The sequence below is a fragment of the Parasteatoda tepidariorum genome, chromosome 1 (genome assembly GCF_043381705.1).
Source record: "Parasteatoda tepidariorum isolate YZ-2023 chromosome 1, CAS_Ptep_4.0, whole genome shotgun sequence".
NCBI classification, from domain to species: Eukaryota; Metazoa; Arthropoda; class Arachnida; order Araneae; family Theridiidae; genus Parasteatoda; species Parasteatoda tepidariorum.
The window spans coordinates 60407613-60435249 of NC_092204.1; the positions used below are offsets into that span (position 1 = coordinate 60407613).

Genomic DNA, 27637 nt, shown 5'->3' on the forward strand with positions numbered 1-27637 from the left:
GATACAATAAAGTAAAAAGGTTTATTTTCTTTTACTTACCTTGATTGAAAGAGTGATAAAAGGCGATTGGCAGTAATTTATATTCATCATTATTCGTAACTTGTGCGTAAATTCTTACACATCATGTAAAAGATTTTTAATTGTAAGTGGTAGAAATAATACGATTTTTGTACGGATGAAATATGATTAAATCCAAATTCAAAAAAAATGTACAGCTTTTATTGATTAATTTTTTTAAAGAGTAAGAACTTAAAATATTTTTTAAAAGTGCCTTTTACAAAAGATTTACATAAATGTTAATGATTGCTGTAACGAATTTCAAAATAGGTTAGAAGTGTTTATATTTTTACCTTCAATTATTTTTTTCTAATGTGGTATCAGATTTGCTGTAAAAGATAAATTGTATGAAAAAACGGCGTGGTTGTTACAGTTTTTCTCTCCTTGAAAACTGAGTTTGAAGGCATTAATAACCAGTTTGACTGTGAAGCCTAAAGAGCGGAAGGAATAAATAGTAAGAATAAATAAATAAATAAATTAAATTATTCATAAAAATAGCAATCAAGAAAACAATAACTATAGCTTTTAGGCATTCATCATTATCCTAAATATTTGCTACTGGTACACAAACTAGCAAACAATGTGTGAAAGTTACTTAGCTATTTATAAAGGATGGAATAATAATACACTTTTTTTGAGAATATCACGCGATTAAATCAAAATTTGTAAAAATGCAAAATTCTTATTGTTTTATTTAATGAGGTTTAAAAATTGAAGCCCATTTTAATTTACTTTTAAATTAAGAGACTATGAATGATGTTTTATTGTAGAAAATTGTGGTAATTTTTTTAATTAAATTTTTCTAATTATCTATTTTATTTTCTATGAAAGATAATTTAGATGAAAAAAGAGTATAAATATTGTTTTTTCCTATGTCAATAGATTGTGCGTGCAACGAAAACAGTTGGAACAATAAAATTAAACGAACGTAAAGAGTAAATAAAGTTAATAAATAAATAAATTTAAAAACGTATAAAAAAAAGCTAAAAAAACCCTCTTTTTATATTATTCATTATTATCCCAAATATTTGTTACTTGTACTCGGGTTATTAAACATTGCTTCAAAGTCATTTAGCTCTATTTTTATTAATGGCAAAAATTATACAATGTTTTTTAAAAAATGCAATTTTTCTAAATCAAAACTAAAAAAAAATAATAATAATTCAAAGTTCTTTTTGCTTAGTATAATAAAGGTTAACAAGCTTAAAAAGATTTTCTAGTCATTTAATTAATATTCAAGCATAAAGAATATGAATGTTGTTTATAATTTTAAGCGTAGTTACGGGTTCTGGAGGGTTTTTCCTAACAAAATTTTCGACCTATGACCTATTTTAGTCTGAGTGATTTGACCCCAAATATAAGATAATACTAAAAAAACTTCTTATGTTACAGCAAAATTATTGTAACTATGTATGTATTACTGCAACTTAAAAACAGGAAATGATACATCTATTTTCTAAATTGGAATCGTCTGATAACTTAAAAATTTTGTTTTAAAGTTATTTACCGTTTCGTCCTTAAATCTGTTTCTCTGAATTAAAATATTTTCGCCTTGCTCGCAAGATTTTTCAACTTTTAACAGGCCTATTAAGTTAAAGCTTGGTAATTGATTTGTGTATAGCATGTTGCTTAAATTTATACAAGCACTCGAATGTTGGAAAATATTTTATTTTTATGATCAAAAAAATTATTTTTTTCTAATGAAAATCCAAAAAAAAAAAGTTTGTTTAAAGAAATTTAAAAATACTTTTTATTTTCAAATTTATTTGAACAATCATGGCTTTAAAAAAACATATTTAAATTTTTATTAAAAATTGTTTCAAGTCATTGATAGGATTTTATTACTTTTATCACGTTCGCAAGTTGTCATAGTATCTTTTTTTCTTTAAATTTCAGCTATAAGAAAAATTAAATTATGAAAGATCTTTTCATTATTCAAAAAAGAAAAAAAGTTTTTACATTTAAATCATTTATGTTAAATTTTTGAAAATATTTAAAATCTTAAGTTAAATTTTGGAAAAGTTATTGAAATTCGAAAAACTTACGCATTGAAGCTTCATCAAGTTTTTCTAAATTACTATTATATTTGCCATGAAAGATAATTTAGATGAAAAAAAAAATGCTTAGTTTATATTTAAGAAGTGGAAGTAATGCAATTTTTGTGAAAATGAAATAAGATTATATCCATATAAATGATTAATTTAGTAACAGTAAAAACTTATAAAATTATATAGCATTAACAGTCTTTTATTGAAATTTTTACATAAAAGACGCCAAACAGTCTTAAAGATTTTTTATGAGGAAAAAAGTTTGTCAGTTTTTCATTATTTGTTGTCATCCATATCATTTTTGGATTTAAAAGCAAAAAAATAAATAAATAAATAAAAAAAAGATACATTAGACAGCGATGAATCGTAATTGTTTTTTCCTTTGCAAATAGACTCTAAACGCAGTGAAACCATTTTTACAGCGAAGTCCAACTAGAGGAGAAAATAAATAGTTAGTAAATAGATTTAAAAATTCAAAAGAATAACAACCAATAGAATTACAGATATAATAAGGTGCTAAAAAGTACTGCTTTTGTAAAAGGTTTACTTTTTTAGAGTAGTGATGAAGGGTACATATTTGAAACTAATTTTTTTTCATATTTTTTCTAAATATTACTTACTTATAAGCAAATTATAACAGTGCATTGTGTGAAATTTATTCAGTTCTTTATAAATAGGCAATTTTCGTAAAGATGTGATGTGATTTAATACGTAATTTTTTTAGGTTTTATAATTTAATTAATTAATGATCAACATATAAAAAAATATTTTGTTAATACGTGCAGTGTTACAAGTAGACTTAGGTAAAAGACTATGATTGTTTCTAGTTATGATTGTTAAAAGAGGTTAAAAGTACAAATATTTTCTTTATTTTGTTTTTATAAATTACAAACAGAATACCCGTTCTTCACACGAGGTGAATAAAAAAAAGAACAAAAGAATCAATAAATCAGCACTGAGAAACAAAACGCAATCATGCTCAGAGCTGAAAGGCATAGACTGACACAATTCAAGAGCTTGATGGAAGAACAAGTGAATGACATTTTTAGAGGAATTATTCAATTAGAGAAAATAACATAAAGTGGATGCGTCTGTATGGGTATGGTTTAATGTAACAAAACTGCTGTTGCTTTCGCTTTTTTCTTAACATAACTAATCCATATTAGCTTTTAGTATGCTTGCGTGATTTTTATTTCAAATTTGGCAGTGGTGAGTAAAATAAAGCAAAGAATTATTAGTCCCACCTTCTAATAAATTGGTAATAAAATAATTTGGTTACGACTTCTTTTTTTCATTCTGAAAATGTCGCTTACCTGATTCTTCCACTAAGTTTTTCAATGAATATAGCCAAAATAGTTTCAATTATTTTTTTCAATTTAATATTATATATTGTAATCTTTAGTGGTTTTGTGTTATTGAAATAAGCAAAGCTCGTTTTTGCAATTCATATCATCGGAATAAAGATAAAATTTATTTAGCATCACTTGGCTTACTCGCGACCAACTCATGTTAGTTAAAATTTACCACTTTTAAGTGATTTTCACAGGTAGCCTTTTCAAGGGTTAATTAATTAGCTTAGAGATCACTCTTTCAACCAATTAAGTTAAGTTATTTAAGTTTAAAAGTCATTTTGGTCCGCTTTTCCTTTTGCACTTTGTAGATGAATTTTACTAAACTCTTATTATGCATCAGATATATAACTTCCAAATTAGTTTTATTCAATATTTTATTTTGACCCCAAATTCAGTGTGTAGTGTATTTTTCTTTTCTGAATTGTTTTTAGTTCGAAGCTCTATTTTCTTATTCTATTGCAATACTTACACTTCATTTCCCCCTTTATTACTAATAACGGAAATTTTTTTAGTGGAACAGTAAGAAAATATTACACAAATATATTGTCAATTGATTTTCAATTGAAGTCAATTGATTTTCGTGAAAATATTGAAAAACTTTATTTTTTAAAAAATAAAATGAAACTCTGTATTTCAGAACTTCTATTTTATCTTATTAGAATATTTAAATTTAATTTGTTTCGTTAAAACGGAAAATATAATTTTTTTTTTTAGTAGTTCACTATAAAGATATAACCTAAGCATTTCGTGAAAAGTCAATACGCATTGCTGAAAAAATACAACAGAAAAGTATTCTCTTTCTAAACGACAGGGAAAAGAATATATTCTTACAGAAAACAGTCGAATTTTCTCCAGGAGAAGCAAAATAAAAAGAAATCGTTTGATGCATGTATCGTGTGTGTTGATCGCCATTATATGCTGCTTGGCAAACTGGTAAAGAAGGACGCTTTCAAACAATCAAAGATATAGAGTACCGCCCCAGTATATCTTATTTACGACAACCCTTGGCGTGAACTGAAGAAAACAGGGGCTGTGTGGAAAGAGAAAAGCCCTTTACTGCAACACTAATGACAGAGAAGCCCGCGGTCACGGTTTTGGTGCGTGTTTTCAGCCTTATTGACGCAATCAGCGGCCGATGTTTGTGACGGCCGACCCGGCGACTCTGTGTTAGTCAACTCCCGTGGCTCGAAGGCTCTAAACATACAAACCAAATACAACCACCGCTCCATCCTTTCCATCTCAGTCAAGAAAGATCACCCCCAGGGCGGAACTCTTCCCCACACACCTTTTGATCCGTTCGATTTCAGTTTATTCCCTCCCCCGTGTTCTATCAATGTCGCGTCTTATACCTTTTCGATTCTCCTTTCTGTTTGTCGCATGGCTTGGTTAAAGATTTTCTGCAACTTGTTTCCTTGGAAATTAATTAATACCACAGGCGCGCTCATTAGAAGAAGAACGATGTAGTTCGCTGATTTTTGGATCGTCACGGAAAAGTGCTTCCTCGCACGGTTTTCTGAGAAGTTTATTATTTTATCGTTTGATATTTTTAGCTTTTGTTTGCGAAACTTTTCACTTTCTGATGACGATAACAAACTCGAAAATAAATGAAAAAGTTTTTAAATTTTGAGAGTATTACTTGAAATTTGATGGAAATATGGCTAACATAACCTCTGTTATATTGTTGAGAGAAAAATATTTTTATTTGAATGTTTTCTTTATTTTATCCGAAAATACTGATACTGTTTGGCTTCCTATCCGGTTAGAATGCTACAGTTAGTTAAAATGACAAATTTTTTTAAATGATTGATGTCAATCTACTAACTTTATTCCTGATTTAAATACAAGTTCCTGTCTCTTTCATTACTGCAATTAAATAAAGGACCTGCTATTATTTTTAATTTTTAGGATTTTCTCTGGAGATGATAATGATTTGGAAAGCAAGCGAAAAAGAAAGAATAAAAATTGAAATTAAACAGTCATTTATGTGCTGATTTAATTTTAATTAATTGATAGATGTTTCTTTTTCGAAGTTTTAATGGCATTGTTGTTCTTTCCATCAGTTATTTACGTTTTAGTATTTTTATTTTCTAAAATTTTTTTGAGATGATAAATTTTTCAAATTTTTGTTTTAATTTCAGCTGTTTGTATTGAATTAATTTAGTTCATACAATACATTCGCTGAGAGAGAAGATTATTAAAGAACTATTCTATAAATGGAGCAAAGTTATTTAACACTTAATTAGAAGGTCTCTGATGAAATTGTAAGATTTTTTAAAATTGAAATCGTCTGCTCTTTTTAAAAAACTTAAAAACTACGGAAGTTCACAAGTTTACATAGCTTATTACTGTAATCCAATAAACGTTTTGTTATCGTTTGATATTTTTAATTTTATTTGGAAGAATATCAACTATCTGCAGACGATAAGTTTTGGAAAGTGATTGAAAATGAAGAGAAAAAAATTAAAATTAAAGAACTCTTATTACCATGAGGAGTAATTTTGAATTGATGTCTAAATTTTTCAGCGGTTTCATTTATATCATTTCGCTTCTTTTGTGTTTTTCCACATTCCCACTGTAAAGGTAAATAAATTTTTTTTAGAGCTATCTGACTAGTCTTTGATTTTTTTTAACTTTGTTTGAAAAACTGTTAACTTATTCCAAGTTAGCCTATTAGAATCTAAACAAGATAATTATTAAAATTAAAGAACAGTTGTTAATAACAGGTAGAATTTTGTTACATTTCATCGATTCTATTTTGAATTATTTTTATAATCAACCAATTTTTATAATTTTCATCTTAACGTTGTTTTTATTTTTATTTGTTGATTGATTCCATAAACGTGAAAAGACTAAGTCTTAGTTCATAATACTTAAAATAGAATGAAAACAAGAAATTTATTGAAATTAAAAAAAAAAGTTGTTAATACCAGGTAAAATATTTATTGCATTTTCCTGATTCTATTTCAAGTCATTTTTACGGTCAATCAATTTTGATAATTTTTATTTTATAGATATTTTAATTTCCCTTGCTAGATTGATATCTTAAATATAAGAAGAATATGTCTTGGTTTATGATTTTTAAAATTATGAATTTATTTTTTGTAATACTTGGTAGATGCTTTTAAAATGTATATATATTTATCATTGCTTGGATTGATATTCCGGTTGTTTATCACTGAAAAATAAAAATAATAACATAAAATTGAAAGAATATTTACTTTATGGGCATTTATTAAGTTTTGTAATGTAAGTTTTATCATAATTTAAAAAATATTCAAAATTAAACTGGGAATGAAAATTTCTCATTTTTTACGGCTTTTGTTTTTCAGCTTTTATTTACGGCTTTCATTTTGTAAATGCAAAACTTATAATAAACTTATTCTAAGTTAGCAGATTAGAATATAAGCAATAAAATTATTGTAATTTTGATCGTCATATTTTCAGTTTTGGTTGAGCCCGATTCGAAATTAAAGAAATAATCTGCTGTGAAGAAATGTTTATTTACTTGCATACACGAAAAGAAAAAAAAATCAGGTAAATTTTAAAGTTTAACGCATATTTATGCAAATATTTCCAGAATATATAAAATATGCCACTTATAAGAAATTTTTAAGTAATTTTCTTGACACAAAGGGAAATAAAATACTTTTTAATAACAATAAATAGAGTTATTGCAATATATTCTGATTCGATTGACATTAAATAATTTTGAATGTAAAAACTTTTTATTATTTTTAACATTTCAGCTGGAGCTCATATCTGAGAGAAACTTTTTTATTTCATTTTAAAATCGCCTCGTTGAACTACCGACCCAATTCAGTGTTTACGACTAGAAATGTTCAACGCCGTAACCTTGTAATTTTGAACCCAATGCAGTAGACAAGGGAACTCCTGGATGAAGTATTAGGAAAAATTTGACTTCGTGGTGGACTTTTGAAGGTACTAACCCGATTCGAGTTGCATGAGGTCTAAAACTAAGAAACACCGTGGTCGTTGGGAGTCAGTTGCGGAATTCGCATCACCAGCTATTGCTGGGATCGAACCCGGTTCACCTCACTGGGAGCCGAGTGTTTTATCTCCTAAGACATCATGGCTCACTTCTGCGAAATACTTGATAGATAAATTTCTTTTAGTACTTTCAATCCTGATGGCTCTGCAAAAACCTATTTTCTATCTAACCTAAACTATATACGCAAAGCCTTTTGATCTATTTTTTATCGCTGTCTAAAGTTAGTCTGAATCATTTTTTCACCAAATTTTTGCTTGGAGCACTTTAAATCTTATTTGCATTGATTGCAACTCTATAATTAAATAACTTTGTAACTAATTTATTATTTTCCATAGCTCAATTTAAAAAAAAAAATATTTACTTTAAATATTATGAACTCCAGAAATAAAATTAAATGGAAATAAAGATAATTTCCTCTATTTTATTTTCAAAACATTTTCTGTCATTGTGTACCTTGTGATGATTGTTTATACTTTTTCTTTTAATGCAAAAACATTAAAACTAATAATGAGCAATGAGTTTAAGGTAATTAAAATTTAATTTTAATAATTATATATTTAAATTCCATTTTTTACAATAGGAACAAGGAAATACATGCCTAATTTATTTAATCTTAAATTCACAATTTTGAGTCATAAAAGATATTAAATTCATTTTAGGTGGTTGTAAGACAAGTGTAAAAGGAATCATAAATACACAAATATTTTTGAATAAATTTGAAAATACAAAAATTACTATAAAAAAATTAGATTTTTAGAACAGAAAAGTCTCAAAGTGATTATTTTAAATTACATTTCCAAATTATTTGTTCATATAATTTATATATTTGTATATAACATGAAATATCGTCAGCAATAATTAAAAAGCATATTTAAGATTAAGACCTGAAACCATTAAGATAGGTTCCTTTTGCAAGAAAATCCAATCATTAGATCAAAAGTCATTTATGGTATTTTTTTTTATGGGAGAGGGGCACATTGTATTATGTGATACTTTTTTAAGCCTTTACATCATGACGTTACGGTATATTTTATTATAATCAAGTACGCTACCCCTCAGCCTGTCTCACTTAGTTTAGGAATTATTACATCTTGAAACTAGAATTTGATGTAATGCAACTTGAGAGAAAATGAAAAGATGGACTGAATGAATTTTAAAGGAAAAAAAAAATTTGAAAACTTAATTTTTGTTGGAATTACACGTAAAAAATAGTATTTTAGGTTTTTAAAAAAAAGTGTGCATAAGTTCCTACGATTGGTGCATGAAAATTTTAAAGATTGTTCTCTTAACAAAAAAACTAGATTTTTTGAAATTTAAAAATTTTTTGAATCTTTTAATCAAGTTTCTGCTGCAACTTTGTCAACATTCTAAAACAGTTCCAACTTATCTTTCTTTTTTATGGAATAAAAACTAAATTTTTAAATAAATTAGTTTAAATTATTTCATAAACTTTTTTCAAAAAAATCTTACTTATCCCTTTATCCATTCCTTCTTAAATTATATTAATAAAACGCCACAAATATGAAGGGGGATTAATCAAAGTATAATGAAAATAATCATATAGAGAAAAAAAAATTAATCACTGCAAGTTATTGTTTCAAAGAACAATTAAAATTTTAGTAATTTTTTTTTTGGAGAACTTGCTATTTGCAACCAGCATTCGATAAAAATTACGAAAAAAAATTATTCCTTTTTTACTCATATTTCCCTCTTTTGTTTACTTGTTTAAATTATTTTCACTAATCATTTAAATTTTTGTAACGTTTTTTTTTCTCTTTTCGTTCTTATCAATCTTTTCTTATTAATTCTCTATTTAAATTGGAGTGAAATTTATTCGAAGTACTTCCCAGGCAGCAAAACAGAATGGGGGAAATAGAATGTTATATTTGAGTATAGGAGAGAAGAAAGTGTATCTTGAGTGCATCCAATCACAGTGCAGATCACGTGGTATTCTCAGGTAAAATGACATTTGCCTAGGGAAGTCACGTGATCCACCGTCGTTTCTATGGGAACCGTTGGCGATCTCTGAAGAGAGCACGTGGCATAGGGCTTGTCAAGTGTCATCTTGATTTGAAGTATTTATGCGCAACCACGTTTTAGAAGCTATTTTAGGGACGGGCGGCGAATTCAATTTAAGCATTATTCTCATTTAATTCTTGAACCGAAGGCAGCTGCTTTTATTTATGCTTGAACACTGGAGATCTCTTTGTCCCCCTTTGTTGCATAATGAGGGGTCTTACCATATTTGAAACTTTGTGACACACTTAATCCCTTCACTCAAATATCAGATTGGATAATAAAAAGAAACTTTTAACTCACTTTTTTGTTGCAATTGAGAGTAAAAATATAAAAAATTAAAAGTGATTCATAATATTTTAAATAATATGGAGAAGTGGGTCAGGAACGAGATCGAATTAATGTTTGAAATGATTTTTCAAAACGAAAAATTGTTTTTAAATATCTTTGCAAAATTTTTGATTCAGACAGATTATTAGTTCAATCAATTTTGAAACTTATAATTAATCAATTTTCAATTATGCTTAATTTTAAAGGAGTTCTTAAGTGCTTAATGTATTATTATATTTGCAAAAAGAAATAAAGAAAAATTGAAATTATAAGTAATTCCTCATTATATGAGAAATTTTGCAATAACTTTTCATTAAAACTTTATGTGTTTAGTTTTAGCTCTGGTGAAAGACAAGTCGTTTTGAGTTTTCTTGATTTAAAAAAATTATACTCCAACGTTTTTATAACATAAATCGATCGTTTCGAATTTATAAAATATTTGCCAAGTAAAAAGTTCTGCCTTCACAACATGTTATTAGTCTAATTAATTTATATGTAGTTCAACTGTTTCTACGTTTTTTGAACATATTAAAAATTAATCACACGAAAAGTGACTGCCAACGCAATTTTTCTGAAAAAAAAAAATAAACAAACAACTTAGAAATGCAATTGGTAAATTCCTTTAACAGCAGGCGGGTGTCATGTCTGCTGCCGTTTTTAAAATTTTAGTAAAATAGTTTTCTTTTGTTCCAAAATTGATGTAAAAAGTTTTTATTTAATAGAAAAAAAATAACAACATTATATTGAAATTATTATTATGAAAAGTTGAGACAAGTTAACTTTTTTATACCTGTCCTTTTTGTCACAATTCCATGTCATGTCTGAAACGCTAGTAATTTTTTTAAACCTTATTAACCCGGCCTAAGCCCCTGATTCGCAGCGTCCATATATCGTCCATTTATATTTTTGTGGCTATTGTTCGTGGTAAAGAAAAAAAAATTGTAAATTGAAAAGTTACATTAAGCAAGAAAAAAAAAATGAGCCAGCGCATATGTCTTAATTGTTTTAAACATATGTGCATTTAGAATATGACATACTCTGCTTAACAAAAGTAATTCTTTAGGTGGCATCTTTCAATATTGCCCTTCTCAGCGCTTTGCAATTTCCCCGCAATATCGAATTAATCTTAGATTATCATTTTATTCATTCCCATTTCCCCTTTATCATTTTTTTTCATTCCCATTTCCCCTTTTTTCAAAAAAAGAAAAAATTGTCTTGAAAGTAAATTTACGAGAAGCGGCGAAATAAAGCTGTTTATTTTTCAAAATTATTATTATAATTTTTTTTGGAATAATAAACATTTTGTTTTTTTAAATGAGGATTCCATATACGGTCGACGCATGGACGATTTTGAAACAGTCTTGCAGACCACTAGCTGAAAACAAGTGTCCTAGATGAATCAATAGCTATCCACTGGTTTTGTAAGAAGAAAATGCAGGATTTTTCCATGTTATCACCCCCTAGTATACATTTTTAGATTCCTTGTGTACACATTATATGTTGAAAAATATTTATATTAGAGGAAAAATGCATTAAGCATCATGTGTTGGAAGAATATTCAAAAGTGAAAAAAATGACATCTCAAAAAATCGTTACTAAGATAAGTATAACTGAAAAAATCAAAACCTGTTTGATTGTCAGAAGAGACAGTGAGGAGTTGAAAAGCGGTTATCAAAAATTCATCCAAACTCAATTCGGCATTAAAAAAAAAAATTTTTTTTTTTTGCACTTCACCTTCATCATTAGTGATTCATCAGATTTTGATATAGATTTTTTCTTACTCACTTAAATATTACGTAGCGATTCCAATGTTATGATTCAAGATTTTTAAAAACGAATATTTAGGGTAATGTTTAAGTTCTAAACTTAACGTTAATACAATTTTAAAAAAAGTATCAGTTCCCACATTTTCAAAAAAGGAAACAATCACACATTTCAAGTCCTTAAAATCGGTTTAAAGACGTAATTATTTCTTAAAACAATTTTTTTTTTTTAATTTTTGATATTCTTTTCAATTAAATAATATTAATAATAATATTCTGACAACTGCCCATTATACTCTGACGTTTACATTTTTAAAGAATTTAATAAAAGCCAGCTTATCTAATCCAAGACAAGTCCATTCAGTTTCGCCCAGGATTAATGATGCCCTCATCCACTTCAGACCATTTTTCACAAAATTGAGATTTCTAACAATAATCTTTATCGAAAGTTTACATGAATGGGGGCCTAGCGAGGGTGTTAAACTGCCATCATGCGTCTTATGTATACAACCACCAGTCTTCCACTCAGAGCGACCATTTTTCACACGCTCTTCCCCCTCCATCCAATCGCTCTTGAGTGCACACTTCTGATGGAAGTTCCAATGGCCCCTCCAGAAACAAAACGGGATCCCTAATAGACATAACATTCGAGTGACACTTTTTCTCGAGAGGGAAAAGTGCTCGATTATTGTTCCGCAATATGTAGACATTATGGCTGTTGAGTCTCGTAGTGAATTTACTTTTGCAACAATCAGTATTTCCTCCCCTCCCTCCAAATGCGAGTATGTTTATATGTAGAGAGATGCTTTTTGTTTACTTTTCATTTTCCTAAGTGTAACAACAATGAAATGTTTATCATTTTCTTTTGAGATTTCGGTGCAAAAAAAAAAAAAAAAACTTAAATGGTATACTATCTCTTTCGGAAAAATAAATCAGTAAAAATAAAAGTAAATAAATAAAATATAAGAATGAATAAAACAAAGTAATAATAAATAAATATATAAAATAAATAACAAATAAAATAAAAACAAATAAGTAAAACTTCATAACTTTAAACCTTTGAAGCAGAATTTTAAACATATTTTTCATGCTTTTTTCCTTATTTTGTGTTAATTTAGGTTAAAATGCGTGGAACATATTATATTTAGCATTTTAATAATTTTTGGATATTAAACACAGCATTGAACACTGGTGTTCTTTTTGTGTTTCCAAAAAAAGGCTTACTTCTAAATTTTGCTGGTTTTTGACAAAACCATTTCATGAGAAAATCTCGAAGCGGGCATTTCGTTTAATTAATGCAATTACTATCGTCATTTTGGGATACGAATTTTTGCAAAAGCATTAGAATTAATGCTAAGTATAGATTAATTCATTGATTATATAATGCTATTTAAAATAAAAGGAGTATGGGTGAATAAGCTCTCTGTCATCACCGGAATTTGAACAGGGGGAAATCTACTTAATAAGTAAGTTCACCTACACCTGTAACCATACCCTCCAACTTATGAAGATTTTGAAAATAATTCTTTCTAGTGGTAGCGAACCAAAGTAGAAATTTTTAAAGCAAATGGATCTCTCATAAAACTTTTATCAGAACTTAAGAATCTAGCCATATGGCCTGCACTTTTATAAGTAATAGTGGACAAGTTACGCTAAAATTAATTTTTTTTAAATATTAAGACATTAATTTTGCTACCGTCTGAAAAGAAGATTACTGAAACTACGGAAATTCCGTAGCAGTTGGAGGGTATGCCTGTAACTATTCTGTTATATAATGCAAACAATTTTAAAACCAGATGGGAAAAAATGCCAGGGAGCATCCAGAATGTATAGAGGTGACGAAGGATTGAGGAAACAGCATCTTCAAATAGTTGAGAGATCACGTTTCGTCAAAATCATATGATTCGTGACGAAAGGATTGTTATTTTTTAAAAAAAGGAAATACTCTCAAATTAAAATTTCACCGTTGAGTTTGAAAAATAAATTATAAACAAAACTTAGATTTGGTACCTTTATTTGCGTTTGATTATTATAAATCTTGACAATGACTATTGTAATTCAATACCTTAGACAGTTTTTATTGCACAATTCAAACGAAATGGTAAGAGTTTAAATTACTTTAGTAAATTTTTCAATTTTAATAAGCTCAATTTTATTTGAATCTTATTTTAAATGTTACTTCAATTAGTTAGTGATTAAAAGGCATTCATATGTACAGTCGATTTTCGTAAAGGATGTTTAGTAAGGAAGCATCTATGTTGTAATTCTGAAATTATTGCTGGCTTAATTAATAGTACATTTAATTTAGTTACTTAAAACATTTAATTACGAAAAACTCAGAGTCACGTACCATTCATCTTCATTATTTACAATGTTTTATTAAATTTAAGGGAAGCATACAGTGCATTATAGCTGAAATATTTCGGATACTTGCGAATATATTTCAGCGACTTTTGCTACATTTCGTTAGTGAACTTTTTATTTTGCTAAATCTAAATACGCATTTGAGATAACGAACATCTTCTTTTGAGTCCATTTTTTAATATAAATTATGTGTCAATTTTTTAAATCTAAGTTCATTTCTCAAACACACTTTTTTTACTATATTTAAAACAAAAGTCTCACTGACGATTTGTTAAATCTAACATTACATAATGCGTATTAAAATATCCTCATCCCGGAATATCCTCAAAAACAACTTTTAAGATCAATTAAGGGACAAAAAAATTCTAATTAGGTTTTCAAAATCAAAATTACATTTGCAACACAAACCATATGAGCTATACTTATTTTTTCAAACGAGCAGTTCAAGTATATAGTTGTTTTAACTAGCCTTCCGAAGTATTTCCAAATAATTTATTATGTTTAGTTTAAATATTTAACTATATCTATCTATTTTATTTGTTACAGAAAGATTACTAACCATTTGCTTAAACTAATATTCTACAATGTGTATTAAAAAAATCTGCATAGAAATTGCTACAAAAAACAAATCTTAGTTCAATTTAGGGGAAAAACTAACTAAATATGCTTTTAAAGTAAATCAAAATTAAGAATAATTATAGGCATCATTTGAGCTCTATGCTGTAATTTTGATACAGAATCTATCAGAGACAAGATAGATGTTTGCGTTCCACTTAATAGATGTTTGCTTTCCAATTGATTCTTTATTCAAAAATAAAATTACACACTTCTATTCAATAAAATAACTTTGTTGAATTTCCGTCTGCGTCTATGATACATTTTGGCGGCTTTAAATTGTTTTTATAATGCTTTGCTCTCCTCTAGAAAAAACTGAAATAAATATCATTATCTATAATGATGTTTCTGCTTAAATTTTAATGATCATTTTTTGCCTCTATTTATAAGAAATCTGGCCTTTGATAATAATTTTAAAATTTTATTTACACAGAAAAGTCTCATGGGAAAAATTCAACTATAAAAATAAACAAAGAGGAAAAAAGAGGTACAAAAATTTGTTCTATACTTCCCTTTTTTTTAATTTTTAATAATCAGATAAATTGGATGTAAAGCTTCCAAATTTCAAATTGCATTTCTGAATAAACGAAACACGTTGTTTTAATTTTTCAAATAATCACGAGATAAAAACTATTTTAATTGAATGTCTTTTTAAAACTAACTTTCTAGGCATATATTTCCTAAAATACCATTGCTTAATTTAATTTTATTTCGTAACTGGAACTGAACAGCAGATCAAATTCTGAGTTAACTACTATCAATGTCCCGCTCCGTAGTAATGTAATATTGACCCCAACCCAGAAGACAAGGGAGCTCCTGGATCAAGCATTGGAGCAAACTGGATTTCGTACAGGACTTTTTGAAGAAATTAACCCGCATTTGCGTGACATGGAGAGGAAATTCATGAAAACCTCCGATGGTTAGCCCATGATTTGTTTACCACTGATGATATTTAACGTCAGCACTGTGGTCAGTGCGTGCCGGGAGCAGAATTCATATAAACCAGCTATCTCTGGGATTTGAACTTGGATTTCTTCATTAGGAGGTGAACGCTCTATACCCTGTTACACAATGATATATTAGAATATAGTAATAAAAATTAATAAAATCGTATGTGAAATACAATAAAAGAAACAAACATAATTTTATCCATGTAAAATAAGAGAACTATATGGATCGACATATTTTCTAGAACGTTACAAATCGCTCTGAAGTTCATGTAAATTTCTCTTAAATATTATTGAATAATATTATTGCAAATAATATTATAAAAAGTCACGTTTTCTGAATTATTTTCTAATTTTTAGTTCCAAACAGCTGTTGTCAAAAAATAAAGCCCTTTAAGATCACATGCAATCCTGATGATGTGCCCTAACTCCCCTAGAAGTTTGTCGCAATACTTATTTAACCCCCTCTTACATACAACATTTTCAAACTTGTACACTTCGACAAAACCCAACCTGAAGATGCCATATTAAAAGAAAACTGTAGCTTGGTGGGGGAAACAGATTGCAGATTTGAAATCAGGGATACAAAAGTACCGAAGAATTGTTAAAAAAACTCATACAACAGAAGAAAAAAAAAGTTTCCCAGTGTTATTCATAGAAAACGTGTTTGTGGAGTTTTTCTTTATTTTAATAACAACAAATAACAGCCTTAACACGGTATTTTATTAATAAATATAGTAATGAAGATAAACCATTCACTTTTATGTCAAACAAAAACAGATATTCCACGTCATGTACGGACGTACAAGAAATTACAGTTTTTTAAGCTTCTTAAACTTTATTTATAAATACGAATAAAACTATTTTTATGTGTTCACATTCTGTATGATAAAAGTTGAGAAAATTCACCGAGAAATGTTAAGTAAAATTTGAGAAAATTCATAAACACTTCTTTTTTTTCCCATTCTTAAATTTGAGTTTGTTTATTTACGTTATGACAAACAAACGAGTTATAACAAGGAGCAAGCGGTGCGGTTCACCTTAGTTAAGGTATTGAGCTCTCATATTGAAGAACTAGGGTCCGATTCTCAGAGATATAAGAAATTATTAGACGGATTATCCGATTATTTAATACTTTTGTTAAGAAAAAAAATTACTGAATCGGGGATAAAATTATCGAGCGGTAGTGTAGATTTTGTATAAAAATGCAATAGTTTTCAGGGCAGGTGAATTTTTTTTAAATGCATCTACGTGACACGATAGCAACGTTACGCAATGAAAAGATAAATATCTAGTGCGTTATAAATAATATTTATCTCTTTTCAACGCTATAAAGAGAAATCACAATTTTAACAATGCAATAATTTTAATATAAGTTGCAAAAAATTGGTCAAATTTTTAAAAACGGGAAAAAATCTTGCTTTCAAATAAAAGTGCTTAAAAGTTTTAAAAATTCAATTATAGTACTTAAACCATTAGCCTGTTTTTTATAATTTCTGAAAACTTTTTAATACTTTTATTAAAAAAAATGTGAAACATCAATTAGATATTTTAGTTAAAAAATAAATAAATAAATAGACATTTGAATTTATATTAAAACATAGAAATAAATTGAGGGAAACTTAGAATATCAAAAAGTTGTATGAGCTAAATATTCTAGATATAATAAAAGGTATCGCAAAATGTAAAAAGAGCTTTGAGGAAACTTAGAAATATCTTGATGCGTTTCAGGTAAGTATTTTAAACGAAATAAGAATAGCAATTTATATAAAATAATTAGAATTATAATTATAAATAACTTATTATACTTGAATTTCAATAAATATCTCTAAATAAAATAGGTCTAAATGTATATAAAAAATATGAAACTAAGTTGTTTTCAACACTTTTAAACAGTTAAGTTTTCACGTCAAAATATCAAGCACTCTTAGTGGATTTTTACTACCATGAATAGCTAATTTTTTTTTTTTTTTTTTTTTTTTTTTTTTTTTTTTTTTTTTTTTTTTTTNTTTTTTTTTTAAGGAAGGAGTTTGCATAGAACCACATTTTATTTTGAGTGCAAATTTAAGCACATTTTCATTTAAATATCAAAATGCATAACTATAGGCATAACTAATGAACTTTATAATTAATGATCACTGAGTCGCGATGGCTCAGGGGGTAGAGCGTTCGCCTTCCAATGAGGCAAACCGGGTTCGAATCCCAGTCGATATGAATTCCGCATCCGACTTGCACCAACCACAGTGCAGACGTAAAATATCCTCAGTGGTAGACGGATTATGGGTTAGAGTCCCCTTGCCCTCAGGCTAACCGTGGGAGGTTCTCGTGGTATTCCTCTCTATGTAACGCAAATGCGGTTCAGCTCCAACGAAAAGTCCTCCACGAGGACAAATTTCTCCCAATGCTAGATCCAGGAGTTCCCTTGTCTTCTGGATTGGGTTCAAAATTACAAGGCTACGGTGTTGAACATTAGTAGTCGTAAACCCATAAAATTAGGTCGGCTGTTCAGCGACGGTTATAAAATAAAAAATATATAAAATTAATGAACACTTGGCCGAGCGATAGCCTGGTTGGTACCGCACAGGGTGGGCCCAAGTCCAAGAGTGTGGATTCGATTCACGCTGGCCGAAAAACCCCGTATAGTAAATGGCGACTGATGCCCGTAAAATCTGCAGGGTCACAAAGTCCTCCATGTTCCCATAGCAAATCGTAACTCTGGTGGTACTGATCCGGAAGTTTCCTTGTCTTCTGGATTGGGTTCAAAACTACATGGCTACGGAGTTGAATATTAGTAGTCGTAAACCCAAAAATTGGGTTGGCAGCTCAACGACGGTTGCAAAATAAAATAAAATAAATGAGCACAGCTAAGTGTAGAATTAAAAATAATAAACACATTAAATAATCTTATGAAATAAATACGACAAACGACCTAAATCTGATGAAATAAATGTACGTAAAATTGAATTTAAATTACGTCGGTTTTGTACTTCGAATACTCATTAATATTAAAATATTAATATATTTTTTTAAATCTTATTATATTGATATTTTTATTCATTTAATAGTTTCACCTATTTATTTGCTTGTTAATTTTATAATGTTTTATATTGTAGTATTTTGTTACATTAACCGTAACTTATTTCTTCAAATAAGTTTAACATCACTCAAAATATTTATTAAAACTCGCTCTAAAATGTCAAACGTTGAGAAATTCGAAACTGTTTTCGAAAATTCATTTCGCTAAACAAAGAAAAAATTAAAACAATCTACCGTTTCATATATAAAATTCTTATATTTCTTTAAAACTTAATCTCTTCAATCTTAAAGGTAGCTTTTTTTTTCTATGAAATACAATCTTTCTAAAAAAATCAAAATTTAAATTAAATTTTGTCCGAGTCATAATCGAAAAACAGTTTCAAATTTATTTTTTACCTTTTACTATTATGGGTTTAGAGAAAGAAAAATGCCTGTTTGCTGTTTTCATCTCGTAAAACGTCAAGAATAAAGAAATAACAATAAACTGAATTTTTTTTTTATTTGTTTCAGAAAAAATGAAGAAAATATGGAAGAAGATTTCAATGTTTACAGTAAAAACGAGTCATTCGAAACGATCGCTATTTTCTAAAACCAACATTTTTCTCTTGTGCTTTTGGGTTACCATAGATGCCAAATCGCCAAGAATGTGCAGTAAATATTCATTTATTTTATATAATTCTTTTCCCCTCTAGGCACACAGTTTGTTGATTTAAATCAAACGATTTTTTTAAAAAAATCATTGATTTAAATCAATTGTTTTTTTTTTACATATATATTGATATTAAAAGTTAACAAACAGTGTTTTAAATTATTGATACTTTTCTTAGTTTTAAAATTTATTTTAAATAAATTGCTGCATTAATTCATTTTAGTTAACGAAATTACTTTCTTTCTTGGTGTGTGTTAAATTCCAACATATTTGAAATTATATTTTTAAAAATCTTTTGATTATTGAGATTGAAAGTACATATTTAAGTACACATTTAATGCTGTCTAAATATAGACTTGCATAGATGTAGAGAGTAATTAATAAACATGAATTTTTTTTCAACAAAACAATTCAAATAATGCTAATTAAAATTCTACCTTTCGATTGAAAAAAAGTGGAATTAAAATCTACATCATATTTTATTGGTGGAAAATGTATTTTTCTAAGGCTTGAGGTTATATTAAAAAAAAAATACCCTAATATGCTAAAAATAGGAAAAAAAAGGCTGATAAATTCAGAAATTTTTCTCCCGATATAGTGTCACTCTTCCATTTCAATCTCTTTCAAAGTCTATTTGAAGCAGTAGGGTTATTAACTGTTTTTTTTCTCATAATGTATGTTCACAAAATCAGATTTTCTATAGAGAAATTTTGTGAAAAAAAAATTACAATGAGTACATAGATTTTTTAAAACTTAACTTATCTATTTTGATATAGGATTAAAAATGAATATTTTGATACAAAAATATATAGGCTACATATTTATTTATTTTTTGATGAATGACTACATTTATAAACACAATTTGTTACATTTATTTTGTCATTTCAAAAATCCAGGGAAAAAAAAGAAATCACAATTTTTAAGTAAAATTATGGTTAACTATTAAAACTCTGTTTTAATAGTTAAAGTACAGGGGTCTGTCCAGGCCAAATATACTGTCGTTTAGCGGTACCTTCACAAATTCAACTTTAGGAAATTTCACAAAGTACTTTTTCTTAAAATTTCATTTTTGTGTCTCATAAGAAACGATAAATCCATATTTCTACTATATTTTCGAGTTGATTTTTTAACACAATTTTTAATTTTCACAAATTATGTCTAAATTTTCACAAAATTGGTACCTTTCAGAAAAACCTAGACAAACCCCTAAAGCATTCTTTAAATTCTCTATTTGATTTAGTCTTTAAATTTCAATCATACATTTGTCTCAAAATAGGTGCTATGCATTCAAAGCTATGTATAATAAGGAAAAGTTATTTCAGCAAGTTAGAGCTTCTAAAATATTGTTATAATATAGTTTTAATATTAATTTAATTTTGATGAAACATTTATAAAGTTTTTTTAATCATAAATAAAAGTTCTTACAGTGTATTTGAATAAAAATAAAAGAAATCTGATTTAAATAAAAAAAAATTCCGATTTAAATCAAAAAAATCCCAAGTCCTCTGCTTTAGTCTAAATAATATCTGTACAGTTATATAGTATTTATCTTAATATTGCTGAATGTTTTTTATTGTTAAGCTTAAATTGATTTGATAAACTTGTTTCTAGTCAGTTGATTTTGTTAATCAAGGGCTCCAAATAGATATCTGATGTTTTCGATCAAAAATGGCGTAAATGAAAAACGAGCCATTCCATTAATATTTAGAATTCGTAACCACAAGCATATTTAAGTTAAAAATATAGAGAAAACATGAAAAAAAAATAGAATTAAGAGTTATGAAAAGAGAAGAAGTTAAAATGTGCCTAACTATCAAAAAGGAAAAATATTAAAATGGAAGCACTGACATACATGGTAACATCATCAGGGGAGGGGGGGTGGGCATTACCATGCAGCCAGTGAGGGAGCATTTTCAGTGATTGGCGGTATATTACCGCAAACAATCATATCCCCACTGCCCCAAGAAAAAAAATAAACCAGCATCAAGTCAGAGGAAGACTATATAACGTAATATTCAAAATCGAAGTTGAAGTGCATAAAATCACATAATGGGAAGCAGAATTTATCGGAGGAATTTAGAAAATTGAAAGTTCGAGTGCTTAACAAGTATGTGGGTTCGAGAATGTATATAAATATGAAGGAAAAATAATAAATAAATTAAAAAAAACTATATAAATAAAACTAAAAATAAACTTTATAAGCATTAAATTTAATAAATTAACTATAATAATACGATTGGAAACATAGACAGGTACTCGATTATGTTTCAAGGTGATTCACCTGAACCTTTAATTGTCTGGGGGTCCTTTCTGCTTTCTGTAGCTTAAGATTACGCATTACTTCTCCTTGGAAGGCATATATATATATCTACATATGAAAGGCACATGAAATTATATATGCAGGCATATGAAATCTACATTTGCAGTACAATGCAATCACGGTGAAATTTTTTTTTAAAACTTACTATTACGTATTAAGGGGGAAAACAGACATTAACATTTTTGAAAATTTATCAGTACAATATGCAAGATTTAATTTTACTAGCTCATTTAACCTTTTCAAAACCAAGTATTTCAAAATTTCGGGCAATTTAAAAATGTGATTTGCCAACAAAAATGTCCAAAAATGTTTAATACTACAAAACTGCAACGTACGCTCCAGTAAAAAAGTGTTCATGAAAAAAAAAAAAAAAGACAGAAATAAGAATAAAAATTTAAGAATATTCTCCTATTTGACGCGATCAAACTCAATAAAAGAAGGCTGGAGGGCTAGTTAGATTAATTTTGAGATTAAAAAAGTAATAGCATGGAAAGTTAGTATTTAAATTTCGTAATTATAATGCGTCTTATAATATTAATACGTTTTATCGCAAATTTCTAATCTGCAAACATTTTCTGCCAAACGTGAAATTTTTTTAATAGTTCGTATGTGAACAGTGTAGTTCTAATGACGAGTGACGGATTGAATTTATAACTTATTTAAAACACAAATTCTAGGTATGGAACTTGCAGCCTGAACCAATCTAAACAAATTTCTAGCTCATTAAGCAGTATACAGAAATCATATGTAAATAAAAGTTGTCTTATGAATTTCTTTTTAAGTGACTGGCTAAAAAAATTAGAGCATTTTCACTGTCATTTACATATCTGAAATAAGAATGATAAATAAAAATAATTTTTTATAATTTACAACTCAAGTAACATTGCTCACTTCTGACTAGCTATTTTTCAAATCATTAACGGTTCTACAGTTATAAGAGAAATACACAAACTGACAGAAGCTATTCAAACTTTTCCTTTAATTATTATAGATTTTTTCATGTTAATTTGAAAATATTGATTAATTTTAAAAAAAAATGTATAACACTTTTATTAAAAACCGTCTTCAAGTTGTTAGTAACGTTTCCAGCTGGTAATAAATATTTTTCTTAGTATTTTAAAATTTAAATTTTTTTCAAGGGAGATTATGTCGCCAAAAATAGTATTTCCTCGCTGAAGTATAAAAGGAACCAAAGACTTTAATCATTATCTGATGGTGACTGATTTGAACTCTGACATATTGAATTACCTGTTTCCACTGTTTTAAAAAGGTAGAGGAAAAACCACAACAAAGGGGAGTGTGTTTTTGGTTACTTTTAAAAAAAATTTCGTTTTTCGATTTTGAGTACAGTACGAAATTCCTTTTTTTCTTCCTTCGATTCTCGTAAACATATATTGCAAAATTTCGAATAAAAACTAAAAATCAACTAGATCTGGTTTCTTAAGTTGTTTCATTTTTTGCTGTTGTCGGTCATGTATATAAGAGAAAGGAACTTTATTTTTAAAAAGCACCGTAGATCGAAAAGCGAAAATAAATATTTCGTAATCAGTTTTTCCTCAAATGTAGAGAGAGTTTTAAATCTATTTCTTAGCATTATAAGATTTCGTTACAAATCCTTTTTATCATTGAAAATATAAAGATAAATACATAAATTTATTTAGAAAATAACATGCATTTTAAAACAGCTGAACCTTAAAATGTAAAACTTTCCAATTTCACTTTTTTTTTTATAAAATACACAATTATTTATTTCTCAAATAAATAATTTAAAGAGTGTTTTATTACATCCTAAATACTACAAGGTACGGTAGTTTTTATATTCGGTAATTTTTATAGTCATTCGTTTCATACTTCCTTTTCCTTAATGGTATGTTGATAACTGATTTGGGCTCTGACATTTTGAATTACCTATTCTTAAATACTATAGAAATCTTCGTGAACATTTGGAAAATCCAATTTCTTTCCGAAAAATAGTAATCAACACAATATAATGCATATTCATATGTTCCTTTTTTAGGAAATATATTTTAAAATGGAATAGCAGTTGAAACTCTCAGGAATAACAGATGAAAAGAGTAGGTAAAATTTTTAATTTTTTTTTCACTTTATATAAAATGTATTAACTGATTATGTGAAATTAGACACACTTTAACCTAGTAATTAAATATATTGATGTATTTTTGAAGTATAGATATTTTTCATTAATTTATTATGATTATTTGGGAAAAAAGAGTTAAAGAATAGTTTCGGTTTATTAAGAAATTTTGGAATCTTTACTAGTCAAGCATTATTAGAACTCAATCCTTTGAATTTCAAGATGTTAAAATTGTTTTTAATGTTAGTTGTAGTTTTAAACATCATTTGTAAAGAAATTAAAATTTAGATTTTCAGTTTCTTTTTACTACTTCAAAAGACTTACTTATATGGTTTTATTTTCATGTGTTCTGTTCTTTCGTTCACCTTTACTTCCACTTTTACGTAAATTCTTTGTTTCTGTTATATCTGAGCAATATATTGAGGAATCATGAATCATCGATATTTTTTGACAGTGCGTAAAGAATATTTGAAAATGTATTCTCGTGATGCATAGTGGAAAATTATATCTTACGAAACATAACGAATATACTGCATTATAATCATTATCATTTATTGACAACGATAATCATCGAATACGGTAGTGTAGTGTTCTTATCGACAACTATGAGCATCGAATACGACAATATCACGATTATTTTAAATAAAGATAATAATTGAATACAATATAATTGTGGATATTAAAAAATTTCATTTGATTAACAGAAAAATGGACGCATGTAAAAAAATGTAACTTTTGTTTAAGTGGAATATAATCACGATATATCAATATTTTTTGTATCCAATATATTATCCCAAAATAGAAATTCCGATGTCACCCAGCACTAATTTTGATTAATTTTTTTCCAATTTTCTTGCATTTTCTCTCTTCCTATTGGTTTATATTTCCTCTAAACTCAATTCTCTAATTATTCATTTCTTTTATATGACTTTAAGGATCAATTTATTCGTCTTGTGGAATTGGACTCTGCAGTGCGCAAAAATAAACGAAATACTCTAAATAACTGTAGATATAATGATCGGATTTTCACGTACTAAGGCACAATCTTTATGAATAAAGGGGTGACCTCATAATGCTAATTATTGCAGAAGATATTTTAAGTTACGTAAACAGGCACAAAAACGTACTTTCTCTGAATAAACATGTGTGTTTTCGATAGATTCCGATTTTTGCTCTCCAAGACATTAGGAGGGTGAGTAGCCGCAATCTGGGAAATATGGTCCTAGAAGTTTGGTCAGGACAGCTAGCGAAAGTATCTATCTCTTTATGTTATTTTTTACCTTCTGTTCACCTTCTTGCATATTTCGCCATAATCTGGAAAACATTTTTGAAGCGAATTGAAAATTTTTTGTACACAATTATAATATTCGTACAACCAAATATTATTTCATATAAAAAGTAATTTTTTATAATTATTAATAATTTTTTTACCGAAATATTAGTTGAAAAAATTGCAATGTAAGGTATACATTTTTAAAAATGTAAACTTATGTTGAAAAACGCAAAATTCGTACAAAACAGGTCGAATAATTTCTGAGAAATCAAATTTTAAATTTATGACTTTTTAAAAATTCTATTTTTCAGGAACTATTCGACCGATTTCGTGCAAAATTTGCATTTTCCCACATAAAATTACATTTTACAAACGCATGCAAGAATTTGTATACCGTTAAATTAGACATCCCCCTCTTTAATTAAATGAAATATTTAAAAAAAAATCTAATCTTGACAATGCTCCTGAATCAAAATCTATTATATCTATAAATCTCGGTTAAATTGAAAAATAACAAAAATATGTTAAAGTGAATCAAAACCACATAGGAAAAGCGAAATAGAGACACTCATCTACAGTTTCCAAAATAGCAGTCCTATAATTATGAATGGTATTGGTAAGGTACTTAATTGTTTGTGTTGAAAAATTTCATTTGAATGGTGCCGAAGGGTATAAATATTACTGGCACCACCAAATGAGAGAAGGCTCAGTGGTGAATTGACATTTTATTTTGATTCAAAATTGGATATTGCATTTGAGAGAGGGAATAAAAACGACAAAAATTATCCTAACACATCAGAAAATTACCTATTAACATTAACAGAAAATTTTCCTAGATGAAAAATGATTTGCAAGCAAGATAGAGCTTCCATACTCAGAGTAGAATAACTGCATTCCAAGAAAATCCAACTTACGAGCTGGTCAGCAAGGTCACTCAATCTAAACACAGTAGAGAACATTTGGGCAATCATTTCAAAAAATGTTTATGGAAACAGCAAGCAATATGAAAGTGCTGAGGATCTGAAATAATCAATTGCTGCAGAATCATCACAAATATGCTTAACATCAAAAATCTTATTTCCAGCAGGACAAATCGTATTTATGAAGAAATGCTAACAAAATCTATGGATAAATAAAAGTTACACTTACTATTAGAGAATAGATTTTGAACGTTTTACTTATTTTTCATTAAATTTTTATTCATTTTATATAACACCCTATAGTTTTGGGACAGCGGGAAAAATTTCATCAATTGCCAAAAGACTTACAGGCTATATTAATAAAAAGTTTATATAAAAAGTTTTTAAAATCTTATTTAGGGAAAAATACTTTATAACACAAAGCAGTTTTAGAATATTTATGAGGCATTTTAAAGTTTAAGAAGTAATGCATTTGCCTTTGACTTAAACTTTTTTTAAGTTTTAATGTACTTTTCATCCAATTTTTTTATTGCATTTAATAGTCTTTCAATGTCCATGATTTCATAATTCGCGATCGCAACGCTCGAGTACGCCGTCTAGCGGGAGCCTGTAAATATCAGACATTAATTTATCACGTTTTCATTTAGTTCCATCAAAGTCATTGACTGAATCAGACGCCATTTTTTAGCAGCAAATAAGAAACAAAATTTCCCTAAGGAAAAGGCCGAAGAACTTGAAAAAAATCTCCAGAATATTAGTAAATCTTTCAGGAACAGAACACGCCAAACATTTGAAGAAAAATTCCTCAATAATTTTTAATTTCTATTATCAACAAACTTGCAACTGATGACTTCCGATTTCGGATACTGTTACAGATGTGTGTATTAAGGTAAAATGCATTTCTTCTGTCTTCAATTCATTACGAATTAAAGTGAAGTCAACATTGCTTTCGTCATTCCAGTGAATAAATATGAATTCAGAACATACAGAATTGTAATAGTTATAGCATATTCTTCTTCGTTATAGAATAGTATATATTTCTGTATCCATATAATTCGGAAAACAACAATAAAAAATTATCCAAGTTACTTGAAATAGTGCCATTTGTGCTGATTCTTAATTAATTTTAATCGTTTTCTTGGTAAGTATTTTTTAGTTTTGAAAGAATAAGTTCAACTAGAATTCAGCTATTCTGTTTTTAGCTACATATTCAAATTCATATCAATTATAAAATTTTGCTGTGTAGTATGTTATCTAAAAGTAATGAAGGTATAAACTATGTATCTATTATTTGAGAATAAAGTTTTCAAACAAGGAACTTATCATTTTGGAATTCTCCGGGAATCATAAATCAGGTAAGTGCAATGATTTTTACAATAAAAAATTTGCTTGTAAATATTTTTTTTTCATTTGATGATGGTTCTCTACAGAATGGTTTTTTACGTCTGATTAAGAACTATAAGAATAATAAAAAAAGAAACAATATGAAAGTTTTTATTTCAATGTTAAGAATTCTTAAAATCGTTTTTTTTATCCTAAGAATTCTTTATTTTCCGTTTTTTAGTTTATAATTTTTTGATAAAAATTGTTCTCAAAATACTTTTTTTGAAAAATTAAATGGTATAACATTATGTGTTTATGTATACTTCTTGTATATTCCAATGTTTGAAGTAATATGATTCAGAAAAGTATGGAATAAAAATTCGGTACTTACGTATTAACGCCACCGCCGCTACAGATTTGGCGGTTTTTAAGTGCCGCCAATCTACACTTAAAATTTTTGCGACAATTCATAAAATAAAACACTTTATTTAAAATCAAAATAGTCAATCGGATTTCGGTG

At 27.7% G+C, this 27637-nt stretch overlaps 1 long non-coding RNA gene across 1 annotated transcript; it reads right to left on the reverse strand.

Annotated features, from left to right (window-relative positions):
- Window positions 1-430: 430 nt before the first annotated feature.
- LOC139425607 (uncharacterized) lies at window positions 431-26106 on the reverse strand. Its single transcript, XR_011636810.1, has 3 exons — window positions 25749-26106; window positions 24729-24915; window positions 431-488 (listed from the first exon to the last, which is right to left on the reverse strand). It is a non-coding gene; the product is annotated as an uncharacterized lncRNA (long non-coding RNA).
- Between the last annotated feature and the right edge of the window lie 1531 nt (window positions 26107-27637).